This window comes from Littorina saxatilis, linkage group LG1, assembly GCF_037325665.1.
Source record: "Littorina saxatilis isolate snail1 linkage group LG1, US_GU_Lsax_2.0, whole genome shotgun sequence".
Lineage (NCBI taxonomy): Eukaryota > Metazoa > Mollusca > Gastropoda > Littorinimorpha > Littorinidae > Littorina > Littorina saxatilis.
In genome coordinates, this window is record NC_090245.1 from 56097550 (window position 1) to 56108222 (window position 10673).

General features: G+C 37.4%; 2 long non-coding RNA genes across 2 annotated transcripts; one reads left to right on the forward strand and one right to left on the reverse strand.

Moving 5' to 3' along the window:
* The first annotated feature begins 690 nt into the window (after positions 1-690).
* LOC138974648 (uncharacterized) lies at positions 691-4402 on the forward strand. Its single transcript, XR_011458414.1, has 3 exons — positions 691-1141; positions 1519-1671; positions 2794-4402. It is a non-coding gene; the product is annotated as an uncharacterized lncRNA (long non-coding RNA).
* Positions 4403-4496: 94 nt separating this feature from the next.
* On the reverse strand, positions 4497-10428 carry LOC138974652 (uncharacterized). The gene is made up of 2 exons (XR_011458415.1): positions 7518-10428; positions 4497-7053 (listed from the first exon to the last, which is right to left on the reverse strand). It is a non-coding gene; the product is annotated as an uncharacterized lncRNA (long non-coding RNA).
* Between the last annotated feature and the right edge of the window lie 245 nt (positions 10429-10673).

The window sequence follows — 10673 nt, forward strand, 5'->3', positions numbered from 1 at the left end:
CTTTAGATCAAATCGCCCGCGTCACGTGGCGGGCGATCGCCTGGTCGCCCGCTTTGAATCCCAATCAAGCGGAGCCAGTGGCTCCGCTTGATTGGGATTCAAAGTGGGCGACCGGGCGATCGCCCGCCACGTGACGCGGGCGATTTGATCTAAAGTACCAATCAAGCGCAATCGGGCCATAAACATGGCTGCCAATTTGTTGCTGTTGTGATCTTGTCATTTGACAAGTCATCTGCATGGAATCGTCATCGATTCACATTCAACTTCACTTGAAATTACTTCAATGAATCCTATCTAAGCCCCAAAACACACTTTAAACAATCACGAGTACTTAGATTCAACCCAATAATTAAGCACAGAAGCGTGAACACGGCCTGAAGGTACAACTTTCTCTTCAGAAGTAAAAGATTCACTTACTTTCCACCCGTGGCGGCCATTTTGATATCGCATCAGCCGATGTGTTTTGGTCGGGCGAGGCGGGCTAGCCCGCCGGCTTAAGCCGGTTCATGACCCGATTGTACTTGATTGAAAATACTTCACCCGGGCGCACCCGGGCGATCGCCCGGATTCCAATCAAGCGGAGCCAGTAATCCAACAAATAAGCCCACAAATTTGTGGGGCACATTTCCAGTTTGTGGACCACAAAAATAAGCCCATAAATTTGTGGGACACATTTCTAGTTTGTGGACCACAAAATGAAGGCCAAAACAAAATGTGGGGCACAAAATGTGCGCCATAAAAATAAAGGCAAATAAAAGTAGCCCTTAAATAAAATATGAAGCAAGTTTTTGTGGACCATAAAATTCGATTGATCACTTTCCCGAGAAGTCGGTTTTAAGACACAATAAAACGCTCTTCCTTAGTGGAGTACATGAATAGTATTGATGACAAAAAACATGGCGGCCGTCGTGACTGATATTATTGAAAACAATAATATTTGGCAGTTCAACACGTCCACCAGAGAAATATACCGACAAAGAAGTTGAAACACCGACTGCCCTTCTGAAAGAATTCAATCGGGATGTGAATGATACAGCTGATTTTGGACACGGTCTGCCTTGAATGGGGAGGTTGGCGATGAATCGCACTGTTCTACACTACTCTCACTGATTTTCAATCATCGGTTTGGATCAACAAGCAGGTAAGTTATTGTTTTTAAAATCCAAGACATGACCATAGCAAACGTGGCCTTTGTAGAACTGAGCAAGATTCATCTGTTGTGTATGTGTGTGTTAATGAGTAACTGGATGTGACTGTGAGTGTGAGTCACAGAGTGTGTGCTTGTTCTGTTCTTTTTTTTACTCAAGTTTAGAAAATGCTTGATCTTTAATCTGTATGCACATAATCAAATGCTGCTGTATCAGTGTATGAACTATGGTTGTAAAAGAATAAACAAAACAATTACTGAATTAGTGAGTGATTTTGCTCTGAATCGTCTGATAGTGAAGTTGAAATAGTACTTATTTCATTTTCAAGACATGTTAATAGTTATGATAATATTGTTATGGTTGTTTTCAGGCCTCCCGAGAAACCAGAGATGATGTGCATCATTCATACAGCTCCTGTCTTCCAGTTCCAACAGTTTACCTTTAAACATGGATGCATACATGTACTGGAGAGATATCAGGATGACTTGGCGTGGTGCTTTACATTACAGACTACTCCTGAAGAGTAAGTTACACATTTCTTTACCACTTACAGCTTTTGCTTGTCAAATCTGTATGGTAAAATATATGTAACATTGGGTATTGGTGATGGTAGTCTGAAGCTATAAACATGTACTGATGTAGATCATTCAGCAGTCTTTTGTTCTTTGTAAATTGAATAACAAGTACTTTGTAGATGAAATTATTCATACATGTATTTGAAGATGCATAGTAATACTGTGCATGGTAATTGGTATGGTGTACTTTATATACATAATGGTACAAATATCTTTATTTTCTCTCTCCTTCCCATCTTAAAGTTTGTTGCAACCCTATACTCATAAAGTGCATTATACTGTTTGTATGAACATTGAACTATTGTGATGCAAGAAAGTAAAACATGAAATAGCTAGAATGAAAGATTTACTCATTACTGGAATTATTTTAAATACAGTCAGTCCTTTCCTTGGTTCACAATCACATATCTGGCAAGTTGTTTTTTTATAGTTTTTTTTTTTTACATGGAATAAGAGTTACAATGTAAATTGTAATACCGCCTGTGTACTTGGATACCTACTTCTACATCCAACACCCTGACTGCCCCTGCGCAGAGTTAGAATTTTCTGAATGAATTCACATCACATTTCTCAACAAAACTGTAAGGTGTCAACGCTAAATAGGGAATGTGTGTGGGATGAAGACTCATGCTGAATTTAAAAAAATAGTAACTTTCCATCACATTCCAGAAAAGCCGCTCACATCAGCAGCATAACAAGATATCATGTCGTTAGAAAGGTTCTTGTGAGGAAGTCTTTTTAATTTTAAGATGAAAGATTATCTTTTTAATTTTAATGATGAAAGTATATATCTATTATATCCATGAAATAAATGGTTTTCACAGGAAGAAATGATGGCACCTGTAATATTACAGAATAAGGTTTACAGTTTAGTTCATAGTTGTCACTGTCAGTATCACCCCCACCATTCTCCATCCCACTGATCTTGTGAAGAACAAGTATTACCTCCTACCTACCTTCCCGCACCCCTACCCCCAACACACACCCTCTTCTCGATACCCAAAACATATCCCCATCAGTGCACAGCAAAGTCTGGATGTGCTCAGTAATACATTTTCTGTATTTTCCAGGAAGTGAGGTGCCGAGATATGATGTGCAGGCAGCTTGCAGAGTGGTGCCTGGCTTTGCTGAGGATGATGATCAGATTCAGTCCATTCTGTGCTGACGGAGCTACCAGAACTGCTTTAATATAGTCCATCTGAATATGCTGACACTTACAGAGGTTTTCTGTTGCCTTTGTGGTGAAATGAACATGTAACACATTAACAATAACATTCTACACAAATAATGTGTGGTGCGATGTGGATCAAAGGGTACATTTTGACTTATAAATGTAAGTTGTCAATTCAACTAAATACAGGTAGTGTTTGGTATGCAGATATTTTCTTACAGCAAACAGCGGTTTGTTTGTTTTTACTACATAAAGTGATATTATCTTAGACTTTTATGTTGTTTGAGTGCTTTAAGTTAAGTTGTTCACAGGCAGTATTTTACACACAGGCTTAGCTTTGGGAGATGTGTGTGTATGTTTCGGTCAATGCGTGTTCATGTATAGACTTTGTTTGCAATATTAGAATTTAGATCTTTTAACTGCATTATGCACATGAAATGTGTTAACCCATGAATTTTTCTTCCTTTGAATCCTAGTCAGTACTTTATCTTGTTTAAGATTTTCATTGATTCTGTTTTTGGGTCGTTCTGGTGCATCCTGGATGGTTCAATTCATTCTTATGTTGTGCTGAAATGTTGCTTTTGTAATACAGTTTGCCAAGATTGTGTCTTTCACTTGGATGTGGTGAACTTATTTTTTAAAGGCCTGCTCTGCCTCATTAAAACACTTCACCTCACTGTGTCAGACCTTCATCAGGCTTTTTGCATGGGATAAGAAAATCCTTCCACTTGGTCACATAGCTAAAGTCAGCACCCTGACTTCTTAGTGTGGTGATGTCTTTTCTTATTAATTTATTTCCCCCAAAAGGTATAAGAGTTTTAAACAAAATTATGTCTTACAGCTACAGTGGAACCCCCCTTTTAAGACCTCCAAAAATCTGAGAAAATCAGGTCTTAAAAAGGAGGGGGTCTTAAAATGGAGGTAAAATTTAAAATTTACAGAGGTTATGAACAGAAAGTCTGAGAAAACAAGGTCTTAAAATGGAGGGGGTCTTAAAAGGGGGGTTCCACTGTATGACTATTGGGGATTATGTGTTTGTAAAGATAGAGCTGAGAATCCTACACCGAATTCTGTGCATAGAAGGCGGCCTGAATCTTGACCCACACTGCTGGCATGACCTTCATAGCTGCATTCAACGCTTTACTTTTACCCTGGTAACTTTACGGTTGCTCTCTCTGGATTGAGCATTTTTTATTTCAACCAAGGGGAAAAATTAAATGCCTCTGTAGAGATTCGAACCTAGGACCTAGATTTTCAGGCAGATGTCCTAACCACTACGGTAGTTTTTTTTATTGTAAGATGGATATAATATATGTCTAGCGGATGCAGCTACATGTACAAATGTGCCAAATTAGAACTTACGTTCTCAGCCTATAATCTTTGGCCATTCATGCGAGTCGAGTACTAAATATTGTGAATGCATGTGAGACTGCCTTGTTTTACTTTTGTGAAATGTGTGAACTCACTTTGTTTACATCTTTGTGTTAATAAATGCAGTTTATCAGTTACCTCTGTTTGTTTCTTCTGCAAGTATGTCAAATTGCCCACACACACCCTCATGCGCACACACACACACACAAAATCAGATCTCAAGTGTAAGTATTCTTTTTGCAGTTTTATTTTAATGCCCATAATCAGTCAAACAAATATATCATCACACTTCGTCACTTGCACCTAAGCTTAAAAGTAGCAGTCCTGCATACATATGTAATGTGTAAATGTTTCAGGTCACCATCTGTCCTGGCTTGAACATGCAATAAGAACACCTCTACACAAACACATGTACAGTCAACCGGCTAGCTGCTTCCCTGAAAGGCATATTTTTCTATGAATTAATCGATTTTCCGCAGACAGCAGCCAGGTAGTGGATCTTTAGTTTATGTCCAAGCAGACGGTTGATCTTAGTACAACACATCAAGGAAATATTTTTTAAAAACAGATCCAACATCTAATCTTCCAAAGTTCATAATCAATAAAGAAGAAAGGTATGTTACTGGAACCCTTTATTTATGATTTAAGGCAATGTGCGGCAGTAAAATTACCAAACTTAAACTTGAAGAATACAGTCAAGGAATAACTTAGTTTTCTGGGTAGTTATTGAAGTGACTTATTAAAATGAATGAAAACATTGTGGATGGATATTGACGGCTGTTGCGATGAAAACTGGCATTTACAGCGCGCGTCAAATGGGATTTCTAGAAAACGGCTTTACAGCAACATCATACATCAGAAATTCATAATATTTGGCACAAGGATACACATGTATTATATCTACAATCATATAGAACGTGTTTGTTTTTTTAAACAACTACAGTTGAATATAAATTAATTATTGTAATGAATCTTTCTTTATTTGGTGTTTAACGTCGTTTTCAACCATTCAAGGTTATATCGCGACGGGGAAAGGGGGGAGATGGGATAGGGGAAAGGGGGGAGATGGGATAGAGCCACTTGTTAATTGTTTCTTGTTCACAAAAGCACCAATAAAAAAATTGCTCCAGGGGCTTGCAACGTAGTACAATATATGACCTTACTGGGAGAATGCAAGTTTCCAGTACAAAAAAACTTAACATTTCTTACATACTGCTTGACTAAAATCTTTACAAACATTGACTATATTCTATACAAGAAACACTTAACAAGGGTAAAAGGAGAAACAGAACCGTTAGTCGCCTCTTACGACATGCTGGGTAGCATCAGGTAAATTCTTTCTCGTCCCAACCAATATGGGACTCCCCCTAACCCGCGGGGGGGTATTGTAATGAATATGCAGTGAGAAATTCGTTCATTCTTATGACAAAAGATATTAAAATTCAACTGTAGTCTGTTGTAAAAAAATCGTTCTATATGATTGTTGATATGATACATGTGCATCTTTGTGCCAAATATTAGGAATTTCTGATGTATTATGTCGCTGTTAAACTGTTTCCTAGAAATCCAATGTAATGACTGTTTCCATAGCAACGGCACTCTATGTCGATCAGTATTCACAATCCTCCGAAAGCGGCGTATGGCTGCCTAAATGGCGGGGTAAAAACGGTCATACAGGTAAAAATCCACTCGTACAAAAACATGAGTGTACGTGGGAGTTTCAGCCCACAAACACAGAAGAAGAAGTATTCACAATTGTTCTATTTATTTTTATGTCACTTCCCAGAAAATCAGGTTATTCCATGTATTCTCCAAATTCAATTTTACTGCCGCACATTTCCTTAACAAAATGTAAGATTTACTGTACTTTGACCGAGCAATTTTTGTAAGTGGACAGGCCTTAGTTTTATTTCGGTGGCATAATTCAATGCGCTTTGTCAAAATGTCTTGAACTGAAACCAAAAGCAGATGCAAGACTTATGGTCAGTTGGAGTTGTCTCCCGTACTCCTAACTTTAATGTGCTGCAGACAGGTGTGCCCAAACAGCCCATATCACAAACGGTTTGGAATTCCCGAAAACACAAGATCCGCACTGCACAACTTCAGTGCACAAATACGCGAGAGTGCTCGGTCGCTTTTTGAAAATGTGTATCTTGAGAGAAAAATATAGAATAGTGCGCTGTCCGAAGGAATAGAGTTCTTATAGGACAATGACAGCGCTCAGTTCAAAACGATAGGACATGATCACATCTGACGTACCGCCATGCGGCTATGTGAATCAGACATCTGAGCCTTTCAATCCGTCTATGTCGGACGCCTGACGACATCCCCGAGGCTTTTAAATGAAATAAGACCATACGGGCACTAATAGTTGCATACCAAAAATGAACTGCCTCAAGGCTCTCTATGCAGAGTGGTATCTTTTTAAAGAATACATTCAGGTACAGCTTCTTCGAAAGAAAAAATAAATTCACCGCAACCACCAAAACATCTACCTCACTACAGAAAGCAGTCAAAGTGTTGATTTTTGGTCTGTGACCAAGTGGAGGGATGGTCTTATCCCATGTTAAAGGTGAGGACAACTTTTTAAATGAGGCGTACTAGTGGGCCTTTAAAACATTGACACAAATTTACAATAGCAACAAGTTGTAAAGCTCAGTACAACCAATACTGAGTGGACATTTACTGCCGCTGTTGCTGTAGTTTCCCCATCGATCACAGCTGGACCTGGATAGCACTGCTTTTCATCCACATTCACTGGCCAGGTCTTCGTCATCTTCTGTCCCTACTGACAAATGAATGACAAAGGAACTGATCTTAAATTCAAACACAATGACAAGAACAAGTTTTAAGTATGAGTATGGAGTAAATTGTGTTTGTAACTGACACACACACACACACTAAACCCACATAAATGCCAAGAGCGTAAACATTCTAATTCCCTGATAGACAAGTTCCAATGCCTACTTTTTAATATGAAATATAGAAGACACATTCCCTGTCAGCGCTTGCTATCAAATTCAAAAGGCAAAGCAAAGGTCTGTAACATCAATCTGCAGGGCTAGAAAAATCTGCAGGTATTATTACTATTAATGTCTGGCAGCTCTCCTGACTGGCCAGGGAAAATCAAACACACACACACACACAAACACACTTCGCTTCTCAAACACAAACCAACAGTCAGAATGTAACCAGAACTTGAGACTGAGAGGGAGGATAAAACACAATATGATCATGTAGCAGAACTCTTACCTGAATTGCCATTAGCATGAAATATTTCCCATTTGAGTCTTGACAGCCTCCCGATCATGAAGGAATCAATCTGCTTCTTCCACTGTGCCGGATCGATGCCAACCTGTAATATATAATATTGGCTGAAGTAACATTCCTCTGAGCAACAAATTTAAAACAGTTAGTTGACAGGACAAGTAGTACTAGGAGCTACATGCAGTATGATATTTAGCTATGTGGAGGAACAACAAACACACTGTCCACAGAACCAGATGAATTTACACACTGCACCCTCCCCCATAAAACAACAACAACAAAAAACGACAACAGACGACCAAACCAACATTAACGCTTGATTCTTATGATACTGTGGACAGTGGCATTGATATCTTTCTAGAATATAAAATTTCATAAGTCCTTTTACATTTAGTGAAGTTTTGACTGAATCAGTGAACTGAATCTGTTCACATAGACTGATAGAGTGACAGACATACAATGTAGACAAGTTGATGTGTGCATATATATACATGCATATTACATAACATGTATATATATATGGGTGCGTCTCAGAAACTGATCCTTTTGTGTGTGCCATAATCAAATTAGCCCACAATTGAAACATACTGAATTTTAAATCATGATATTGGTATGTTTGAGAAGTAAAATGAATAAAGAAATAGTACAAACAAAACTGAGTATTTTGCATGATTATTATGAAGGTTGTTTTGCGAAAGAAATGATTAAATGCGTGAAAAATGAAGGTCTGATCTGTGACATGAACCATCAACTAGTTTTGTACCTCACTACAAGAATCGTTTAGAATGTCCAAGGACTGCTATTTTTGTTATGTGTGTTTGGTTTAAGTGTACTTGACAGTTGAAATGTTATTTTGTCCACAGAATTGTTTTTTTAAACGAAATTAATCGCTTGAAAGTTTGCCATCACTGTCGTAACATATGTTTCCGCACGCGTGCAACAGCAACAAGTCCTAAATTTGAACTTTAGAATTTGCATATTCATTTTCAACACGATCTTGACATGAAAGGGCATAGAAAATCGCTAAGCTAAATGTTATTTAAGTATTATTTTCTCAAAATTGCATCTGCAAACTAAGTTGAAAGTTGCGCAATATGACATGCTTCTTCAAAATTCCGTTACGATGGTGAACGGTTTTGCAAATAATGTTCAGAGTTTTGAAGAAAGATTAGAACTATTTTGCGCGTAGTGACTTAGAGGTGCGGGTGACTACGCATGCGCAGTTACAGAGAGAAATAGTTCAGCTTCCAGCAGCGAAGAAAGATTTCGAGAATGTTTCCGAAGTCTGTGATTTTGTTACGACAGTGATCAACACCCAAGGTTCTTAAGAAAAGGTGAGTTTTTGCTGCTATGATATTCTATGAAGTGAAAAATTAGGCTACACATTTGTTAATAATAGTTTTTCTTTCGATTTCACGTAGTCAAAACTTGACTAAATGTTTTAACATAGAGGGGGAATCGAAACGAGGGTCGTGGTGTATGTGTGTGTGTGTGTCTGTTTGTCTGTGCGTGTGTGTGTGTAGAGCGATTCAGACTAAACTACTTGACCGATCTTTATGAAATTTGACATGAGAGTTCCTGGGTATGATATCCCCGGACGTTGTTTTCTTTTTTTCGACAAATACTTTTGATGACGTCATATCCGGCTTTTTGTAAAAGTTGAGGCGGCACTGTCACACCCTCATTTTTCAATTAAATTGATTGAAATTTGTGTAAAGCAATCTTCGACGAAGGCTGGACTTCGGTATTGCATTTCAGCTTGGTGGCTTAAAAATTAATTAATGACTTTGGCCATTAAAAATCTGAAAATTGTAATAATTTTTTTTTTTATATAAAACGATCCACATATTTACGTTCATCTTATTTTACATCATTTCCTGATTCCAAAAACATATAAATATGTTATATTTGGATTAAAAACAAGCTCTGAAAATTAAAAATATAAAAAATTATGATCAAAATTAAATTTCCGAAATCCATTTAAAGGAACGGTAAGTGTCAATGTTTTCTTTAATTGTAAAAGTTGTATGTTCAATGGAATGGTAAGTCTGAACAAAATAATTACTTTATTTTGTTTTTAGCCAGTGAATGTGGATGCATCAAAATCTTGATAGACATTAAACAAATTCATGTTAGTGAAACTAGTACACATATTGCATCAATCTTTAGTTGAAATCGCAGGTACTTGCATGTTTCAGGTGCAAGAGATTCGACCTGATGAACTGGTGGTAACGTTCCTTCGAAGGAAACCGGAGGGGAACTACTATTGCTTTCCAGGGATCGATGATATTTCCTTAGTCCCTACATCTGATGCAACCATGATTCGTGACCCCACCTTCAATGCCAGGGGGCATTATTTCTTTTAAAATAAATTAATTAACTGCAAGTGGCAACTGTTCTATATGTAACCAATGCCTTTGGTTTATTGTCTCAACAATTGAATGAACCACTTTTGAACATTTGCATTCTTCATGTCAAACCTTATAATACATGTCTGGTTGTTCGTTTCCGAGTTACGTGGGTGATGAACTTTTCATTAATGTTTCTCTTTTCTGGGGCCAAGTTTGCTTGATTTTGTCCAGCTTTTTTTCTTTCTGTTCCTGTTTTAGTGTTTGGCATTTTACCTAAGAAGAATCTGGTTGCAAAATCAGCTTCATTTAGTAAAGTTTGTGGGAAAAAGCATAACCGTTTCTTTGTTACAAAAGTGATGTTTCCATGTTACATCGGTGACCATTTTGCATTCTTTTGGGATAACTTTCTAACATTTTGTCTTAGAGCAACAAATCTTTGTATATATGCTATTGTGAAGGTTAAATGTCAATAAGACTGAATGAATGCCATGTATCAACATGTTCTGATCAGGATATCATTAATTAATTTTCATTTTTGTATTGAAATTTTGACGAATGCATGGAACTTTGAAAAAAACATTATTAATTTTTGTTGTTTGCATGTAGTCATTTCATATTGAACTCTATAATGGCTTGTGATTCAACAATAATAACTGAATAAAAGTCGTTTTCAGCCTTATAAATGCAGTTTTTTTGTCTTTTATTTTTTCCATGTTACACGGGTGATTTTGCACACATGGTCCAAATAATGCTCAATATATGGCAAACTAAAGGCAATGTTATATTTTTT